The sequence below is a fragment of the Tenrec ecaudatus genome, chromosome 10 (genome assembly GCF_050624435.1).
Source record: "Tenrec ecaudatus isolate mTenEca1 chromosome 10, mTenEca1.hap1, whole genome shotgun sequence".
Classification (NCBI taxonomy): domain Eukaryota; kingdom Metazoa; phylum Chordata; class Mammalia; order Afrosoricida; family Tenrecidae; genus Tenrec; species Tenrec ecaudatus.
In genome coordinates, this window is record NC_134539.1 from 82,057,132 (window position 1) to 82,064,827 (window position 7,696).

Below are 7,696 nucleotides of genomic sequence, written 5' to 3' on the forward strand. Positions count from 1 at the left end.
TGATTGCCTGCTTTCATTTTCTTTTGTTCTCTTAGTTTCTTTTTTGTTGTTCTTTGATTTTGCTTTATTTTATTTTTTCAGTCCTACCCGATGGGAGATAGCAACCATGCCCCTGTGGCTCAACCACTTCTATAGAGCTTTCATTCTGACCTACTGGATGAGGACCACTATCTGCTTCTCTACCACCTGATAATTGATAGAAGAAATCTCAACCATATCCATTTTTAACTTTTGAACAAGTGATCAGAGAACTGCACACATATTTACATTCTCTTTCGCCAGGAAATAGGTAGAGAGTGTCTAAGAACACAGAAGTATACAACCATCAACTAAATACATAAAGACAATTTCAGTTCACATGAAGAAAGAAAATAGAGCGGTTCAAACAGGTGATTAAAATATACAGCCAGAAAAACTTCCTAAGGAAGAATTTGCATCAGAACTATTGAACAGAGAATTTAAATAATTATATTTACATACTTTCAATGGATTGAAAGTTTTGGAAAGCTGCAGAGAGAATCAGGGAAAACAGAAGAAGCTTTGGAAGAATTCAGGAAAATACACCCAATACAGCTGAAAAAATAAATGAAAATTAACAGACCTATGAAAATAGCAACTGTATGTACTTGTGTACAAGCCTGGTTTTTCAGCACATTTTTATGGAGTTTTTTTGTGGTACAGTTAGGTGCTTCAGCTGTTATTTGGGCCGGCTTATACTCGAGTATATATGGTATACATTCATATTATTAATACCAAGTTTTCAGAAATAAGTAATACACCGAAAGAGCAAAGGAGTATAATTAAGTCAATGTAAGGCTGAATTTACTGGATGCAAGGCTGAAGTACTTACTGGAAGCACTTATTCATCTACACGAGGATATTTGGAAGACCAACTAACTGGAAGAGATCCACACTTGGGCCTATCCCAAAGAAAGGTGATGCAACAGAATGCTCCAACTATCAAACAAGAGCACTAATATAACATGCAGGCAAAAAGTTGCTGAGTATCATCCAAAAATGGTTCCAGCAGTACATTGACAGGGAATTGCCAGAGGTCCAGGTCAGATTCAGAAGAGGATGTTGAAGAAGAATATCACTGTTGATGTCAGATGGTTCTTGGCTAAGGCAGAGAATACCAGAAAGATGTTTAACTGTAGTTTATTGACTATGCCAAGGGATTTGACTGCATGGATCATAACAAACCTTAGATAACCTTGAAAAGAACAGGAATTCCAAAACACCTCATTGTGCTCATGAGGAACTTGTACATGGATAAAGAGGCAATTGTACAGACAGAACAAAGACATACTACATGTTTTAAACTCAGGAACACTGTGCATCAGGGTTGTATCCTCTCCCCATATTTGCCCAATCTGTATGTGAGAAAATCATCAGAGAAAATGGATTATATGAAGAAGACTGTGACATCAAGTTTGAGGGGAAAGCTTAGTAACAGCCTGTGATATGCAGATGACACAACCTGCTTGCTGAAAGTGAGGAGTAATTGAAGAATTTGGTGATGAAAATTGAGCACTGCAGTCTTCAATATGGATTGCAATTCTATGTAAAAATCAAAACCCCGATCAACCGGTTCACACCGGCGGCGGCCGCCGCACCGTGACGTCCCCCGCGGGGGCGGGCCTTCGCCCCTGCTCGTAGGCAATGAGTTCACGTCTCCGGCCTGTAATTGGCGCCAGCGAGCGCGTACGTCGGGCCGGGTATAAAAGGGCCGGCTTGTGACGCAAGTGCGCCTCGGCGCGTGCATTGGCTCTCTCTCCGGAGCCGCTCACTGCATGGTAGAGCCTGGTGCCCCCGCCGCCGCCTGCACCGCTGCCGCCTCCGCCCCGCGACGACCACCACCGGCCCCTGTCCTGCTGCCGCCGCCGCCGCCTGTGTCGCCGCCGCCTCGGGATCGGCTGTATGATTAGGCCACAATCTTCAATGAGTAAACATATTCCTCAGTTCTGTGGTGTTCTTGGTCACACATTTATGGAGTTTCTGAAGGGCAGTGGAGATTACTGCCAGGCACAGCACGACCTCTATGCAGACAAGTGAACTGTAGAAATTCATTACTACTCCACCAAGAAGCCCCCATAAATAAGAGCGGATAACGTGGACTCAGAAGTGTTGAATTGAAATCCCTTCACAGAGCAATTTTCACGAGTTCTGACCTGGATGGGGTAGACCTCAGTGCACTTCCTTTCTATTGCCTCAGTATTACTGGATTTGGAGAATTGCTGCTTCTTGTTAGGAGGTTCATTTCATTTTCCATTGCGACGAACATCATACTCAGCACTGAGAATTTCAAGTGGAGTATTTTGAAGTAGACTTCATTTTCTTTACATCATTTCTGTATTCACTTTTTAAAAGTTCTTTCATAGCCCTATTGAGTGTTTTTTAAATTAAATTAACATGGCTCGGATGAACCGCCCAGCTCCTGTGGAAGTCACATACAAGAACATGAGATTTCTTATTACACACAACCCAACCAATGCGACCTTAAATAAATTTATAGAGGAACTTAAGAAGTATGGAGTTATCACAATCGTAAGAGTATGTGAAGCAACTTATGACACTGCTCTTGTGGAAAAAGAAGGCATTCATGTCCTTGATTGGTCTTTTGACGATGGTGCACCACCGTCCAACCAAATAGTTGATGACTGGTTAAGTCTCGTGAAAATTAAGTTTCGTGAAGAGCCTGGTTGTTGTATTGCTGTCCATTGTGTTGCAGGACTTGGGAGAGCGCCAGTGCTTGTTGCCCTAGCATTAATTGAAGGTGGAATGAAATATGAAGACGCAGTACAGTTCATAAAACAAAAGCGTCGTGGAGCTTTTAATAGCAAGCAACTTATGTATTTGGAGAAGTATCGCCCTAAAATGCGGCTGCGCTTCAAAGACTCCAATGGGCATAGAAACAACTGTTGCATCCAATAAACGGGTGCCTGATGGTATTGCTTCGGAAGTGGAACTTGAGACAGGATCTAATTTGTCATTTATATTTACTAACATGTTAGCTTGGTGGATGCGTTTTAGAAAGCTTCCATTAGGAGTATTGAAAGCAGTTTTACCAGGCTACACGTTTGGGTTATCTGGACACTTAGCGTTCAGCATTCAAAATGTGCTTATCATTTGTACCAATTGACCTGTCCTGAAAATCGTGCAGTATTGTTTTTAATCTATTCCCATGCCAGAATGTTATCACCATACAAGAAACATAGTGAGATTAGGTGCCAAAATACCCAGCACAATATTTGTGTATTTTTAGGATCATAAAGAACTAAAAACAAATCCGGGAACTATGAGCACTGACCTTCTGTGGTACATTCCTTCAGTCATTTCACACATTGAAAGTAGGACCGACCGGACAGCAGGTATTTGCCGGTTCTCTTTCTGTTTACATCGCCCAGATTCATCAGGTTTGCACAACCATTGATTTTTTTTTCTTTTTGGGGTTGTTAACAGGTCTTCTTACAGTGTCATTAATGTCTTGACTGTCATTTTGTGCTTTTATGGGAAACCCTCATTTTGAAACAAAGTACATTGTACCGAAGCACATGTCTTTAATGTCTCCAGACAAACAAACAAGTCAAGCCTTACAGTTAATTTACTGTTCGCACTTTGGGTGCAATCTAACAGAGAGCGGGCCTGAAAAAAGAATGGGATGGGAGGGGCTATTAAATATTTTCAGTAAAATGTTGCCTTTGTCTTTTGCTGAACATGTAGAATATGCTCTTTAATTTAGTAAATATTTTTTAAAGGTAGAAATGCTTTGTTGTAGCTAAGACAATTCTTAATTATAAAAATCTCTGAAATTGTCTTCTTTTCATCAATTGGAAGCTGTTTACCAACTTTTTGTTTGAAGTGTGATTCCCTCCCCCCCTTCTTTCCAACCTCTTGCAAAAAAAATGGGTTTCTGCTAATGAATCTCTTGAGCAGACTCTACTTTTTATATGCCTTTTGAGCTGTGTAACTTAATATTTGGATACTTGATAATTTGTTTTATTATATTATTGATAAAATGGTGACGTGTATTAATGTTAGTTCAACCATATATTTATACTCTCTGGGAATGTGTGGTTATAGTTCTGTGGGAGAAATAAGTTGTCAGTGTTCACCAGCTTGTAAAAAGCTAGTTGCGAGAGCTTAAGCATCTAAATAAATGATGAAATGCAAAAAAAAAAAAATCAAAACCCCCATAACTAGACCAATAGTTGTGATAAATGAAGAAAAATGATAAATGGAGAAAAATATACGGAGAAAAGGTTAAAGGTTAAAGTTGTCAAGGATTCTGCCTTGCTTGAATCCATAGTCAATGCTCATGAAAACAGCAGTCAAGAGATCAAAAGATGAGTTGCACTAGGTAAATATGCTGCACAAGATCACTTTAAAGTATTGAAAAGCAAGAATGTTACTTTGAGGACATTTGGGTGCCCCTGACAAACCCAAGGTGTTTTCAATTGCTTCATATGCTTGTGAAAGTTGGACATTGAACAGAAAACTGTGGAAGAATCTATTCATTGAATAGTGGTGCTGGAGAAGAATATAGAAAGTAGCATGAACTGCTAAAAGGAAAAAAACAAACAAACTGATCTGTTTGGAGAGAATTATGGCCAGAGTGTTCTTTAGAGGCAAGGATGGCAAGACTTTATCTCACATACTTTGGATATGTTGTCAGGAGAGATCAGTCCCTGGACAGGGACATCATGTTTGGTACAGTAGAGGGACAGTGAAAGAGGAAGGCCCTCAAGGAGACGAATTGACACCATGGCTGCAACAATGGGAATGATTGTGAAGTTGGCACAGAATCTGGCAGTATTTTGTTCTGTTGTGCATAACATCATGATGGGTTAGAACCAACTTGATGGTACCTAAAAACAAAAACATGAAGGGATCTGCTGTGAGGAGCCAGCAGTTATAACATTAGGCTGGAATATAACCACTTACTCAGGTCACAGTCCTAATGAGGTTTCCTTGGGAATGTGACCTATCCATATATATGTAGACAACACTATGGAGACCGTCTTCACTTCTTGTTGTTTGCTGATCTGACTCATAGACTCCCAGCTCCTTGGACTTGAGCTTGTGACTTGCCATATTGCCTTCCAATTCTGCAAGCTATCAGAGCATTCCTTCTGACCTGGTGACCTAGGATTCATCTGTGGTCTTCTTGCTTCCTGTTTTGTTTTCCTACTTCCTAGTTAATCAGTCCAAACAACTACACAAGCCAGGAACACCCTTCAGCTTAGCATCTTATCCACAGACTTGAAACAGAATGGACTTACCTGCTTCCACTACTGTGTGGGCCACTTTCTAAATATAAACATATAATCAATCAATATCCCCTTGTCCTGTTTGAACCACTGCCTCTTAGTTTATGTACAGGCTTTGCTTGAACACAATGAAGTGTTTGGGAATTCCCATGTTTTGAAATGTTAGCCATAGATTTTTTTTTAATAATCCACATAGTCAAATGATTGGCATAGTCAATAAAACAAAATCAAGCTTTCCCCCCTGACATTCTTTGCTTTTAGCCAAGAAATATCTGTTGTCAGCAGTGATATCCCTCATTCCACATCCTTTTCTGATTCCAAGTTGAATTTTGGCAGTTCCCTGCAACCATTTAAAAAATTATCTTTGGCAAAATTTTACTTGCATATAATAGTAATGATATTGTTGATAATTTCCTCCTTCTGTTGAATCACCTTTCTTGGAAATAAGCAGAACAGTGTATCTTGTCCAGTCAGTTGGCCATGTAATTTTGTTCCAAATTCCTTGGCTCAATTTAGTGAGTTTTTACAGTGCTCATGAGTTTTTTGAAGCCATTTCCATTGGTATTACATCAATGGAATCTTTTTCTTTGCTGATGCTTTCAGTGCAGCTTGGACTTCTGAATCGTATGCTATTTCTTGAAATGGTTAAATGTTAACCAATTCTTTTTGATAATGACTGTTATTTAGTTTTGAGGCTTTCTGCATCACTCAATATTTTGCTCATTGAATCCTTTAGTACAGATTTACAACTCGAGGTTTAATTTTTTTCTTCACTTTTTCCAGCACTTTTGGGAGCACATTCTTCTCTTTTGGATTTCTAATTTCAGGTCTTTTCAAACTTCCTTATAACACTTTACTTTGTCTTCTTTGGTTGCCCTTTGAAATTTTCTGTTCAGCTCATTTACTTTTTCATTTCTCCCAATTTCTTTAGCTAGTCTACACTGAATAGCAAGTTTCAGAGAAAATTCTAACATATACTTTGTTTTTTTCTTTCTTCCCTGTCTTTGTAATGACATCTTACTCTCTTCGTGTATGATATTCTTGATGTCATCCCATAATTTGTCTAGCCTTTATTCATTAGTGTCCAATAGATCAAATATAGTTTTGGGATGGTCTCTAAATTCAGATGGAATATTCTCAACAATTTGGTTCTGGTGGACTTGATTTAATTTTGTTAATCTTCAACCTTTTCTTGGTTGGTGATTTTGAGCCTTGCCATAATCTTTTCTCTAGATGCATTCTATTTGATTCTTGTGTATTCCATCTGATGAGGTCCAAGTGTATAATCCCTGTTTAACTTGAAACTACTGGTCTTAGAAAATTTATAATTTCCAGATTAATTTCTAGCATCAATGCCCTATTTTCCATCTACTGATCCTTTCTCTTTGTTTCCAACTTGTATATTTCAATCACCAGTAATTGTCAAAGCACCTTGATTGCATGTTTGGTAAAAAAATCTTCAATTTCTTCTCTTTGGCAGGAGTGATTGGTGCATAACTCGAATAATGGCATATTAATTTATCTTCTCTGTCAGTCTATATATATTATATCACAGACAGTATTATACCTCCAGGTATATCCTGAAAAGCTTTTTGGTTGTTTTTTTTGTTACAATGAATGCAAATTCATTTCTTTTGAATTTGTCATTCATAGCATAATAAACTATATACTTTTCTAATTCAAAATGGCCAGTGCCAGTCCATTTAAGCTCACCAATGTCTAGGCTACGAATCTGTATGTGTTTCATTTAATTTTTGATGACTTATACCTTTCCTTTATTAATAGTTTATATAGTTCATATTCCTATTTTAATGTTTGTTTGAAGCCGTTTCTTCTCATTTTGAGTAATGCTTCATCAGCAAATGAATATCCTGAAAGATTTACTCCATCCATGTCATTAAAGTGGAGTATACATTGAGAAGGCATCTTGAATGGTTAGATACTTTTATGTTGACCAGAAGATATTTAAAAATGTAGGGGTGGTATCCAACCCGTGAATCAGGTCACAGTCTGATGGTTCCTCCTTGAGGGTATGGCTTTCTCCTGTGGAGGGCTTTGGGAAACTATTCCTCTCTCTGCCTTCACATTCCTGCTTGCTGATCACCCTGAGAGTGGCCAGAGCCCTGCCATGTTATAGGGACCTTGGATCCACACAACTTTGCAATCAATAGCCTGTGATATTCCTGCATTCTGCATCATTGCATGTGACTATGTGAGTCTGAAAAAGGACCTATGGACAAGTCTCAGACTTATGAACTTGAGTTGGACTGGGTTGGGGTGTTTTCTTGATATATATATGTACTTTTTGATATTGGGGCTCTTTTTAAAACATGTATGAGTATCACTGGATTTGATTCTCTAGTCAGCATGGCCTAAACTTGGGAGTTGGTATGAGAAAAACAAATAATTAAGATGGAAAGGGGGAA

General features: G+C 38.7%; 1 pseudogene; it reads left to right on the forward strand.

Moving 5' to 3' along the window:
• Window positions 1-2,406: 2,406 nt before the first annotated feature.
• LOC142459319 (protein tyrosine phosphatase type IVA 1 pseudogene) lies at window positions 2,407-3,073 on the forward strand (annotated as a pseudogene).
• Window positions 3,074-7,696: the final 4,623 nt, after the last annotated feature.